Source organism: Hyperolius riggenbachi, chromosome 1, assembly GCF_040937935.1.
Source record: "Hyperolius riggenbachi isolate aHypRig1 chromosome 1, aHypRig1.pri, whole genome shotgun sequence".
Lineage (NCBI taxonomy): Eukaryota > Metazoa > Chordata > Amphibia > Anura > Hyperoliidae > Hyperolius > Hyperolius riggenbachi.
The window spans coordinates 461012971-461026651 of NC_090646.1; the positions used below are offsets into that span (position 1 = coordinate 461012971).

Here is a 13681-nt window from a genome sequence, read left to right on the forward strand (position 1 = left end):
GGGAGGGAGGGAGGCAACAGACACCATGGGATATACTGGCACTAAACTGACAGCATGCAAGAATGGAGGACTGAAACAAACAGCTTGCTATTCTACACATATCCTATATACAGTATATATTTACATATCCTGTCCATTACTGAAATATGCTATAAAAGGCACGATTGGGAAAGGAAGGCTCGATCTCTTCTGGCTAGAAAAAAATAAATCTAACTTTGCAAAGTGTCCGCACATCCCTGTCCTGCTTGCAGCCAATCAGAAGCCTGTATCTGAGAGGGAAAGCAATGCTTCCAGCGAAGGTCAGGGAATCAATCTATAAAGCTGTATTTACCCTTCAGCAGCATCAGGGAAGAGCCAATAATAATAATAAATCAGAGTGCTGGCTAAAGCACTGCAGTTCATTCATCACAACAGAGAAGGTTATCCTGCTCAGCAACCCAATGCCAGACACTAGTAATAATAATACAGTAACAGCAGTGTGCCCCAGCCTGTCAGCACAAGTGATTGGATGGCAGGGGCGCCCCACATTTATTATCCCAGGTGATTGGATGGCAGGGGCTCCCCTCATTTCTCCCAGATGATTGGATGGCAGGGGCTCCCCTCATTTCTCCCAGGTGATTGGATGGCAGGGGCTCCCCTCATTTCTCCCAGGTGACTGGATGGCAGGTGCACCCCACATTTCTCCCAGATGATTGGATGGCAGGGGCTCCCCTCATTTCTCCCAGGTGATTGGATGGCAGGGTCTCCCCTCATGTATTCCAGGTGATTAGATGGCAGGGGTTCCCCTCATGTATCCCAGGTGATTAGATGGCAGGAGCTCCCCTCATGTATCCCAGGTGATTAGATGGCAGGGGTTCCCCTCATGTATCCCAGGTGATTAGATGGCAGGAGCTCCCCTCATGTATCCCAGGTGATTAGATGGCAGGGGCTCCCCTCATGTATCCCAGGTGATTAGATGGCAAGGGGCTCCCCTCATGTATCCCAGGTGATTGGATGGCAGGGGTTCCCCTCATGTATCCCAGGTGATTGGATGGCAGGGGTTCCCCTCATGTATCCCAGGTGATTAGATGGCAGGAGCTCCCCTCATGTATCCCAGGTGATTAGATGGCAGGGGTTCCCCTCATGTATCCCAGGTGATTAGATGGCAGGAGCTCCCCTCATGTATCCCAGGTGATTAGATGTCAGGGGCTCCCCTCATGTATCCCAGGTGATTAGATGGCAGGAGCTCCCCTCATGTATCCCAGATGATTGGATGGCAGGGGCTCCCCTCATGTATCCCAGGTGATTAGATGGCAAGGGGCTCCCCTCATGTATCCCAGGTGATTGGATGGCAGGGGTTCCCCTCATGTATCCCAGGTGATTAGATGGCAGGAGCTCCCCTCATGTATCCCAGGTGATTAGATGGCAGGAGCTCCCCTCATGTATCCCAGGTGATTAGATGGCAGGGGCTCCCCTCATGTATCCCAGGTGATTAGATGGCAGGGGTTCCCCTCATGTATCCCAGGTGATTAGATGGCAGGGGCTCCCCTCATGTATCCCAGGTGATTGGCTGGCAGGGACTCCCCTCATGTATCCCCGGTGATTGGCTGGCAGGGACTCCCCTCATGTATCCCCGGTGATTGGCTGGCAGGGACTCCCCTCATGTATCCCCGGTGATTGGCTGGCAGGGACTCCCCACGTTTATCCCAGGTGATTGGCTGGCAGGGACTCCCCACGTTTATCCCAGGTGATTGGCTGGCAGGGACTCCCCACGTTTATCCCAGGTGATTGGCTGGCAGGGACTCCCCACGTTTATCCCAGGTGATTGGCTGGCAGGGACTCCCCACGTTCATCACGGGTGAAGCTGCAGAAGTTTCTCCCGGCACAGCAAGGAGCAGCCACCAGTCAGAAGACTCCGGCACGCCGCTAGAAAGTTTGCAGTGACCTAGTTTGGAAAGCGGTCTTACCTGGCCGGCTGCCCCGTTCCTCCCTTTGTCCCCCGGCTGCTGTCTGCACTTAACGTCCTCCTTCCTCTTTCTCCATCTTCCACCTGCTGCCCCAGCTCCGCCCGACCAACCCAACCTGCTGCAGCTGCAAGTCAGGACACACCCCCTGTCCTGCCGTGCCTTCCACAGGGAACCCCCAGGCAGCTGCCCGGGACAAAGGCCTCGCAACCTAGCTTGTTTGTCAGGCGTCTGGGCGGAGCTAGGGCTGGGAAGCGGCTTTGTTAGCATGGCAACCTGTGGCTGCGAATACGAGAGCCTAGTGATGCGTGTGTCTATCGCCACCCGCTGGCCGTTTCGTGCAATACACGCTGCTTCTTTGAAAGAGTTCATGCAGGAATTCTGATAAGAAAAAAAAATTCTCAAATCTTCTGTGATCCTGGCTGGTGAAGCTACCTTAGCAAATGAAGAACACTAAAGGTAGCCATACACTGGTCGATTTGCCATTAGATCGACCAGCTGACAGATCCCTATCTGATCGAATCTGATCAGAGAGGGATCGTATGGCTGCCTTTACTGCAAACAGATTGTGAATCGATTTCAGCCTGAAACCGATCACAATCTGTTGAGCTACTCCTGCTGCCTGTCCCGTCCCCCCGTATACATTACCTGAAGCTGGCTCCCGGGCATTTTCTCAGCGCTGCACGGCTCTGTTCCGGCTCCATCCCGGCGCTTCCTGTGTCACTCCGTGACCAGGAAGTTCAAATAGAGCGCCCTCTATTTGAACTTCCTGTTCACGGAGTGACACAGGAAGCGCCGGGATGGAGCCGGAACAGAGCCGTGCAGCACGGAGAAGACACCCGGGAGCCAGCGTCAGGTAATGTATACCTGATCGGATCGGCCGCCGCTAGCGACGCGCTCCCTACCCGCGGGCGATCGAGGGTAATTTCCTGCACGGCGCGATCGACAGACCGATCTGATTTCGGGAGGAAATCGGATCGGCGGGTGCGTTTACCGCGAACGATTGGCAGCAGATTCGATCCCAGGATCGAATCTGCTGTCGAAAAGGCCGCGAATCGGGCCAGTGTATGGCCACCTTAACAGTCTATCAAGATATGTTACCTAGAGATTATAAATGAGATCTACCAGAAATTGAATTAGTTGGTCTGAAACAGAACTTTGCTTGGGAATAATTAAGGTGCCCATACACTCGTCAGATTAGCAGCAGATTGATAAGAAATCCATCGAATGATCTATCTGATGTGTTTTTTGAACATTTTTTACTAGGATAGAATTCCAATAGATTTCAGTTTGAAATCTATTGAAATTCGATCTGATGGCATTTTTTTGCCATCAGATTTCCATTAGGGCCAATGCAAAATGATAAGCAATCTCATCAGATCGACCTAGATTTTCCACCCTGCCAGTTCGATGGAAATCCATCGAAATCGATCGAAATCGGCCGTCGATCGGCCAACCGATTTGCAATCGATCAATCGATCGATCGATTTTGATCGATCGGTCGGCCAGAAAAATGGCTGAGTGTATGGGCCCCTTTAGACTTGGGAGCTGCTGATTAATTTGCAAGAAACTTGATGTGATTTTTGTGGCTTCAACCTGGGACAGGGGGTGAGGGGGGGGCGCGCGCAGTGCACCGCGGCGAAGAATGGGGGGCGCACGCCGAGAAATGGGGAGGCTGTGGTGCGCCAAAATATGGGCGTGGCCATGACATTGTATAGGCGGAGCTAACATAATGGTGTAACAGCGAGGCATAAGAAAGTAGTGTTTACGCCATGATGTGGTCAAACGAGGATTCGCATCATGAGTGTGCAGAAACTGTGTGATGCTATTTAATAGTATACCCCCAAAGCAGCAAACATAGCCAACTATGACCATTAAATAATAATTGCAGCAACAGTTACCCCAGACACCAGAAAATAAACGCAATGTGGGCAACATGTCAGCACAAAATAAACGCAATGGGCAACATGTCAGCACAAAATAAACGCAATGTGGGCAACATTTCAGCACAAAATAAACGCAATGTGGGCAAACATGTCAGCACAAAATAAACGCAATGTGGGCAAACATGTCAGCACAAAATAAACGCAATGTGGGCAAACATGTCAGCACAAAATAAACACAATGTGGGCAACATTTTAGCACAAAATAAACGCAATGTGGGCAACATTTGAGCACAAAATAAACGCAATGTGGGCTACATTTCAGCACAAAATAAACGCAATGTGGGCAAACATGTCAGCACAAAATAAACGCAATGGCTATCATTCATAAAGCATTTCCGCATTCGGAAATGCTGAAAAATGCTGACTTTAATGACCACTAAGCAAAATCTCCATTCATAAAGGCTCTTTCCGCATGAAAAGCTGACATTCCCGTGCAGAGTGATAAATTTCCGCCTTGTGCTGTGATTTTCTAGATTTATCTAGAAAAAGTAACAAAATGTCCATTCATAAAGATTAGAGCACAGCGGTATGCGGACGGGGATTACCGCTCCCTTGGCAGTAACGATAACCATGCGGAATATATGTAACTAAATGGGACAGACCTCCCAAGCAGCAGCAGAGAAAGCAGCGCAAGGAGGGACTCTGCCAGCTTCTGTTTCCGCAAGCCTACCGCCTGCCTACCATCAGCCTTTTTCGGGAAATCTCCGCACTTCTTTCGCAACTGGCAAAATTTTTATGAATGACCACCCAGAAGTCTAAAATACCGACAGCGGTGTTTTCCCGCACTGATTCTCCTTACTGACAGCACTTTTGAATGATAGCCTATGTGGGCAACATTTCAGCACAAAATAAACGCAATGTGAGCAAACATGTCAGCACAAAATAAACGCAATGTGGGCAAACATGTCAGCACAAAATAAACGCAATGTGGGCAACATTTCAGCACAAAATAAATGCAATGTGGGCAAACATGTCAGCACAAAATAAACGCAATGTGGGCAAACATGTCAGCACAAAATAAACGCAATGTGGGCAAACATGTCAGTACAAAATAAACGCAATGTGGGCAACATGTCAGCACAAAATAAACGCAATGTGGACAACATTTCAGCACAAGATAAACGCAATGTGGGCAAACATGTCAGCACAAAATAAACGAAATGTGGGCAACATGTCAGCACAAAATAAACGCATTGTGGGCAACATGTCAGCACAAAATAAACGCAATTTGGGCAACATTTCACCTGGGAAGAAAAAGCATTTACTCACCTGACAGAAGTCTCCTCTCGTTCCTGGCCGGCCTCTGGCGCGCAACTGCCCGGACCATCTTGCTCCTCCTGCAGTCTCCCGCGCTGACAGGCAGAGCAGGGCTACGGGAAGATGGCGCCCGAAGCCCTGTACTGGAGACACGAATAGTCTCCAGCACAGGGCTTCGGCAGCCATCTTCCCGTAGCCCTGGCCTCTGCCTGCCGGAGACTATGCAGGCTGGAGCAGGCTGCAGGCTATGAACTGGCACAGCGTCTATCAGACGCTGCGGCCAGTTCATTCAGTACGGTGGCCAGAGTCCCGAGGCCGGGACGTTCCGCGGCTAAAAGCGGGACGTTTCCCGGGACCTCATGCAGCCTGGAACAGCGGACCCCGAAGGCGGGACGCGTCCCAGGTAATGCGGGACGTATGGTCACCGTAGATTCACACATTAAAGTACATATTGCAAACTAAGAAATTATCCGGTTGTTTTCTGCAGACCTGTGAACCCTCCCTGAGGCTGGGAGCACAATTATTCGTATTACATTCAGCTGACCCCATTTCCCCCCATGCCAGTTTCCCCCCATGTAAAATATGTACCCCCCCCCCCCCCCCTCCATGCTCTTGCTGAGTGTTGCAGGCTCACCTGTCCACTGTCGGGGTTCCTCCCGTGTCCCACTTGTTTCTCCATGGGCGCCTGTACCATGCTGAATCTATTAGAGATCTGTGCACTAAACTGGCAGCAGTAAATTCCTCTCTCTCATCAGATTTGCTCAGAGAGAAAACTATCTGATGTTAAAATCTGCTGACCCTCTGCCAGTGTTGGGCACCTTCTCTATGGGCCTCACAAAATCGCATTGCTGTGTGAATGGCAATGCAATTTTATGTTGAATTGAGGCAGGGGTCATACTTAGCAAAATTGCCTGTGTTTTGCGGAAATGCACAAATGGTTGCCTGTAACGATTTGGACCTATACCGATTTCTGCTCCCCTCTGTTATTCGGTATTGTGTTTTGCCTGTGGTAAAATAAAAATGGACAACATGCACTACTGCAATTCACGCATTATGCATTCAAATGAGACAAAACATCAAAAACGCATATTGGCCAAAAATGCAAACGTATTGGAATATGCACAAAGTACAAATATAAAAACGCATGCGTTTACCAACCTGTAAGTGACACCCTTGCTTTCAAATCACACATCAAGTTCCTTTTTCCAGCATACTGTATGCAAATCCTTTCCTTTCTCATAAGAAATTGAAAAAGCATGCTACTCGCATTCATTTTTTTTTTTAATTATTTGATGATATATTTTTTCATTTATTTAAAATGAAGATTTATTAAAAACATGGAAATAAAAATTAAACACACATAAAACGCAAATGCATGAAAAACTGCAGAAACACACATGGCATAAAACACATGGTTTTCTGAATAGACAAGTGCAGTCCCAGCCTAAAGGTGCCCATACATTATTGTCAGATCTGACAAGATTATCTGCATGCTTGTTTGTGATTCAGACACTACTGCAGCCAAATAGATCAGCAGGACTGCCAGGTAACTGGTATTGTTTAAAAGGAAGTAAATATGGCAGCCTCCATATTCTTTTCACGTCAGCAGGGACGGATCTAGGGGGGAGCAAGCGGGTCTCTTGCCCCAGGCGCAAATTGTTGAATTCTTAAAAAGGCGCCAAAATTTGGATGGGGAATGGCAGTTTAGGCGCCAAAACCTGACCTTGCCCCAGGCGCAACTTGGGGCAACTTGGTCTAGATCCGTCCCTGCACGTCAGTTGTCCTTTAAGGTCTGGGACCCACTAGCAGCACTTTTCTAAGCACCAGTGATTTGTAAAGTTCTTACTAAAGTAAGGCTATGGGGGATTTTTTTTTAAATCACATCCCTCAAGTGGGATCACACACATAGCATTGCACGAGCAAGAGCATTTATAAGCACATGCACTTAGAAAAGCACTGCTTGTGGGTCCCAAGCTTAATGGAATATTTTGTGTAGATGTGAAATCACCAACACCCACTACAGTGACCAGACATCCCAGAATTATGGTTAATTGTCCAAGGCACAAATATGTGTCAGCTAATGTCCCAGGTGGGCTGCCGGATGTCCCAGGTGGGCCATCAAATGTCTCAGCAGCCAGGTTATGTGTCCGCACAATTGGCTTCAATGCTCCGTGTCCGCCTCCTGAAAACATTGGCCCGCCGACAGATCACAAACATAGCTTGGTGGGAAAGGGGCAACTTTGACTACCCATCTTTCTTCTTTTGTGTCCCCCACTTAGCTTTTTCTGGGCAGCCGTGGACTCACACTGCTTAATTACATATCAGGAGATTTTGTCTAATTATATTTTGGGTTGGGGGAGAGGGGTGGTTTACAATGCTTAACCACTAACTGCAGCGGAGGCAGTATATCTATGCCCTGCTGGTGGCTATTAATGGCTCCAAGGGCATAGATATACATACCCTGCCGCACCGCCGATTTGCGCGTTCCTGCTCGCGTTCTCATCGCGGCCCGCTAGCAGACAGATCAGTGAATGGGAACACAGTTCCCATTCATCAATCTAAGAGGCGGTGTCAATGATGACAAGATATAGATCATTTTATTGTGATAAGTAGTGATAAAGTTATTGGCAAATGAAAGGGAGGAGCACTGAAAGGTGAAAATTGCTCTAGTCCATAAGGGCAAAATCCCCTCAGTGATGAACTGGGTAAAGTTAACATGTAAGCACAAATAAGGTAAAAGTTAATTAGCTCAATAAAAGGAAGCCTCTGGATAATCCTCAAACACAACATTCCTGTGTATGGGCCCTCTAAACATATCTGACAAGCACTTGCTGCATTTGTTCTTTTATCCACACTCCGTGCTGATGTACTGCACACTTGGGACTACAGTCTGCACCTATGCAGTAGCATGAAGCCGCTTGTGCATGAGCAGCTTTGTGGTACTGTGGAGGTGCAGATCATACTCGCACATGCAGATAATATCTCACAAAATTATTTGTGAACATTTACTTTATTGTCATGAATTTATTAGGATGGCTCTGTAAAATGATATGTATCAGCAGCAGCAGATCTCCTTCTCTGCCCTACATGTATTTTTCAATGTTGTATTGGTACACACAATATCTCGTTCCCGCCTCCTGACATTGTCCCATCCATCCCCTCTGTCCCGCCCCATGCCTGTCTCAGGTTGGGCCCAGTAAAATCTGGTTACTGTACCTATACTACTGACTAGGGATGGCCCTACCGAGGAGAACTCATAGAGAAGCATGTGATCAGTCTGATCAGCTGATAGATATGTAAGGCTCTGATTTGCTGGTTATGATTATGTGCTAAACCAGGAAGAGAACACAGCAATCTATCAGCTGATCAAACTGATCTCATGCTCAGGGGCGTAGCTAGCAATAGGGGTTGCAGAGGTTGCGCCCGCATGGGGGCCCATGGGCCAGAGGGGCCCCAGAGGGCCTGCCCCCAACTACAGTATTAGCTCTCTATTGGTCCTGCGCTCATAATAATCACTTTTTTAGATAATTTGAATAGTGGTAATCATTAACAAACTGCTCCCCATCCTCTTCTTGCACCTCTGATACTGTAGCTGTCCTTGGCAGGTTTTGGTGCACCATATCAATTGTTACGTATAGAGTGCTTGGGGGAGCCCCATTGTAAAACTTGCATCGGGGCCCACAGCTCCTTAGCTACGCCACGGCTCATGCTTCTCCGTGAGATCTCCTAGGCAGGGCCATCCCTACTGCTGAACTGCATTTGGAACTCCTAGACCTACACGGAACCTTCGAGCTTACATAGTTCATTTCTGAATCCTAGTTCATCAATTCCCCAAAGGATAGCATTCAAAAAGAAGTTTAAATAATTTGTAGGTTCCCTACTAAACAATCTTTTCCATTAATTTAGTGCCTAATTATGTGTGTAAATGAATGCATTTTCCTAATTTAAATATTAATTAGCATTCTTTGATTTATTGAACCTTCAGGGCTTATTCATGTAAGAACCTATACATTAGTTGCTATTGGCAACAGCACACCACACCTTTTGCTCCGGCACCAGCAACTCATTAGAGTTGCAACTCACAGCGACAGCATACAGGAGATAGAGCGGAGCCAGCCACCTTCACCTTTTGAGGGGTTTATTCAGAAATCAGATAAACTGAAAGAAAAGCACGGACATTCAGAAATATAAGTAGGTTAGCACCGCTTTGAGGGAAAAACTCCGGTGCGCGCGAAACATCGCATAGGGTTTAATGGCGTTGCGCGCATAAACTTTGCACGCGTAAAACTTTATTTTATCACGCCTAAACTGAGTTTAGGCGTGATAATGGGCTTTTCACCAGCGTGCTAACAGTTAGCACCGCTTTGTGAATCAAGCCCACAGTCTTGCATTGTACCATAACGGCTGCTTTGTAATGTGGCATGGTGCACAACAATGCACCACCAATAGTGATGTTCACAGTGCGACAGGTGGGTTGCGATAACACATTCTATGCATAACACACGCCTTAACAATAAGGCCACATTCACATTGCGTTGCATTCCGAGACAGGAGATATGTAAGGCTCTGATTTGCCTACATATCTTCTGTCACAGGGACTGCCAGGGCCAGATATAGGCAGGCCAAGGCCACCAAGGCCATGGCTTAGGGCACCACAGCAGCAAGGCCACCAAAGCAGCAGGCTAAACTTATGCAGCATTTGCAAGCTTGCAAATGCTGCAATGGCCTTGCAAATGCTGCAATGCAGGGAGATCAGGCGAATGTCTGACCATGGTAATCTGCTACTAGCGGCCTGTGCAGCAGCCGCCTTGCTCTCTGTGCACGCTTGCATTGTGGCGGGTGGCTATGGACTTAGGCGGCATTGGAGACAGAGGGGAAAAGGAAGCTTCGGCACTGGAGACGAGCTGAGAAATTAGTGATACTGATCGCTGCTGCGGTGTGAAGGCAAGCCGGCTACCTATACTGAAAGGGGGAGAGTGGGAAAAGGAGAGATTAAGGGAGTCATCTGGCTACCTATACTGAAGGGAAATGGGGGTTGGGGTCATCTGGCTACCTATAGGGGGCAGCTGGTGACAGTGGCCTTGGTGGTAAAGAGTACAAATCCGGCCCTGGGGAATGCAGGAATGCAACACAATGGATCGGGACAGCAGTGCCACATGTTACACTTGCGTTGCATTGGGTACAGTGAAGCATACAGTCAATGAAAAGTATGCTTCACTTTTACTGTGTATTTAGAGTTAATGCACTTTAGCTAGTGCGTTACAATGCTGCAACCTGCAACTTTTAACATAGTCTTAAACTTTTTTTTTTAATAAAATACTTTTTTACTCTTCTGTCACTATTTAAAAATACAGGTACTAAGGTACTTTAGGATGAGTTTAGGCAGGAATGTTTACTAGACTCATAAACATGCTGGTAATTCATATAATACTTCCAAAGTGCACTATGTACAACTTACTCAGAGGCAAACAAAGTCGTGAACTTTGGCCAAGAAACACTCCATACAGCACACTGTTCATAAAATCATCATTTGTTTAACACTCTTAACATAGTTACTTTCTAAAAAGCAAAATTCATGAAAATCGGATCCTTGGCAGTAAGCGGAACACAAAATTGGAACCTCCAAGATAATTCTTGGACAGCAGATGCTAGAAGCCTATGGCGGAAACGCATCCACTCCAGACCCCAACCAGACCACAACAGACCATCAGAGCAGATACTACACTGTTGGCTCCCACTGGCTGTCAGAGATCTGGCTTTAGTAGAAACTGAGCCCAGGCACAAATGTTTTCCTACTCCTGTGTAGGCTCTCAACAGTAGGGCTTGCTGTTATGTGTGTAAAAGCATATTCTAGATCAAATGATGTCAAAAAAATAACTTTTAAAGGATACACCAAGTGACATGTGACATAATGACATAGAAATGTGTATGCACAGTTCCTAGCACACAAAAAACTATGCTGTGTTCCTTTTTTTTCTTTCCATGCCTGAAAGAGTTAAATATCAGGTATGTAAGTGGCTGACTCAGTCCTGACTCAGACAGGAAGTGACTACAGTGTGACCCTCACTGATAAGAAATTCCCCTTTTTATCTCTTTCTTGCTCTCAGAAGCCATTTTCTGCTAGGAAAGTGTTTTATAGTTGGAATTTCTTATCAGTGAGGGTCACGCTGTAGTCACTTCCTAAATCAGGACTGAGTCAGCCACTTACATACCTGATATTTAAAGAGACTCCGAAGTCTCTAAAAAATCATCTTTTTATAATAAAATCCTGTGTAATATGACAGCCCTACCAAACCGCCGCATCCCCGCCGCTCTAATCTAACTAAATCCCCCCCAAACTCCCCAGGGGGCAATCCGGGCAGCGCTTCCATGAGAGGTAGAGCTATGAGCCTCAGCTCTGCCTCTCAGTGCGTCTGTCAGCCCAGATCGCCGCCTCTCCCCCACCCCCTCAGTCTTCCTTCACATAGCTCTGCCTCACACGGAAGAGTAGAGGGCAGCTAAATCCACGACCAAGAAAGGCGTGGATTTTGCGGTGGAGAGGGAGGGGGAGTTAGGGGGGATTTAGATAGATTTCAGCAGCGGGGATGAGGCGGTTTAGCTAGGGCTATCATATTACACAGGATTTTATAATAAAAAGATGATTTTTAAGAGACTTCAGTGTCTCTTTAACTCTTTCAGACAGAGAAAGAAAAAAAGGAACACAGCATAGTTATTTGTGTGCTAGGCACTGTACATACACATGTCTATCTCATCATGTCACATATCACTTTGGGTATCCTTTAAGGTCTTTTATAAAGGATGCTCCAAGCTGCTGTTGAGTTTTTCAAAGACGCTGTCACCTGACCTGAAGTAGCAGACAAAGACCCACAAAACGCGTTGTGTTTTAGGTGTTATTAATAAAGAAAACCTTTTTTTACCTCACACAAGTTTCTTTACTGAGGTAAGCACTTTGCTTTCCTTTTGGATGGATTTTAGCTGATTTATCTCTTTGTATAGTAATGATGGTTAATGATAATGCACAGAACATGCACAATGCTCATTACTAATACTAAACTTTTCCCTATATATCAGGGCAAGCTCATTGACTAATATAACTCAAAAATTATCTCTTGTAGCTTGCAGAGTTCCCATAGGACAACCACTTTAGAACATGGATGCTAACACCATTCGGCCTTAGTAGGATTTAGTAAGTAGGATCTTCACCAAATTAACCTCCCAAAAAAAGAAAAAGAAAAAGAGGAAATACGTCCTAACCTAACCAGTGAGGCAATCTAGTGATAGGCAAATAAACGTAAGTAGAAGCAAATGGGTAATACAAATATTCCAATGGGAGTCCTCATATAACTCTCATATTCAGGAGTCGGCAGCAGCGCTCCTACAGCAAGTCCAAATGCACCCAAGTAATGTTTATATTATGTGTCACAGAGGCGGAAGATGGTTGGCGGCAATCAGAGTGTCAGATTTAGTCGGGCACTTTGATCTGAAGAGAATGAAACTGCGCTGAGAATGGAGCGATGTCAGATTATGCCTGGCATTGTACCTATAGACAAAAAAGGTCAATGTCGGACATAGTCTGACATAGGATTGAGGGGGTATAATAATGTTGTATATGTATTGGAGGGCCCATGCAGCTTGAAATATGTTGGCTGCACGGGCCTCTTATAAAGGCCGTGCGCATCTGTTCTTTAATTAGCTAAGATGCGCACAGCCTTTATAAGAGGTATGTGCGCCATCTGCTGGCACACGTCTGAAGAAACCTTTATGGTGAAACGCGTCACGTGTCCTGTGACGTCACTCCGTTGGTTACGCTGATCCTCCCGTGCCTCCGCCCTCTTCCCCTGTCAGCCTCGCACCCGAAGTCCGCGGAAGCGCGGTGTCTTGAAACTACTGGATGAGGCTCTACTCTGCACAATTGCAGCTTAGGCTGTGTGAAGTCAGGCGTCTTGACGGCCATCCTTGGTAGCGGGGGGGCAAAGAGCATTGCTTGCAGTTACTGAACGGCTGATGCCACTGCATGTACTAAGATAATGCTATCTCCTGTTTAAGCTGTGGAAGCTATCAGCTATCATCAAATATATGCTTCGGTTGATGCTTGGCAAAAGGTGGTTTTGCATTCACTATATGCATGTAATGAGGGTGTATACGCATTTGGACTGTGTAGAGGTGTGCTAAAAGCACACGGGTTGGATTGAAGACAATGCTATCCATACAGTGATGTTAATTCATAGAGTCACTGCTAAATGCAGGGGCCTGAAGAGATTAAAATCCGGATGAATGATCTATAGGTGCACCTATGATTCAATGCCCAATTGCTGCGTTGCGGGTGTGATCTATGAATATGCGAGTTTTAATTGGTTTTAAGTGTATGTGACCTTATAGTTATTTTGTCTAAGTAAATTGTTGATAATAAATTGCATTTATACTTTTGTAAGTTCAGGCTCCCTTTAATATATGGTTGGATTTTCATTAGTCGTTTAGGTGAGACAGAGTATTGGATTAATATAGGTTGATATCCCACATATGTGCAATTATGGT

At 46.6% G+C, this 13681-nt stretch overlaps 2 protein-coding genes across 3 annotated transcripts in view; both read right to left on the reverse strand.

The window, feature by feature from the left end:
* The window catches only part of KIAA1671 (KIAA1671 ortholog), a 217252-nt gene extending 215081 nt beyond the window's left edge, over positions 1–2171 (reverse strand). The window contains exon 1 of the mRNA XM_068239061.1: positions 1947–2171. The gene's annotated coding sequence lies outside the window, so the exon portion shown is untranslated. The remainder of the gene's footprint in view (positions 1–1946) is intronic.
* Positions 1–13681, reverse strand: part of SGSM1 (small G protein signaling modulator 1) — a 556432-nt gene that overhangs the window by 268289 nt on the left and 274462 nt on the right. The window lies entirely within an intron of this gene.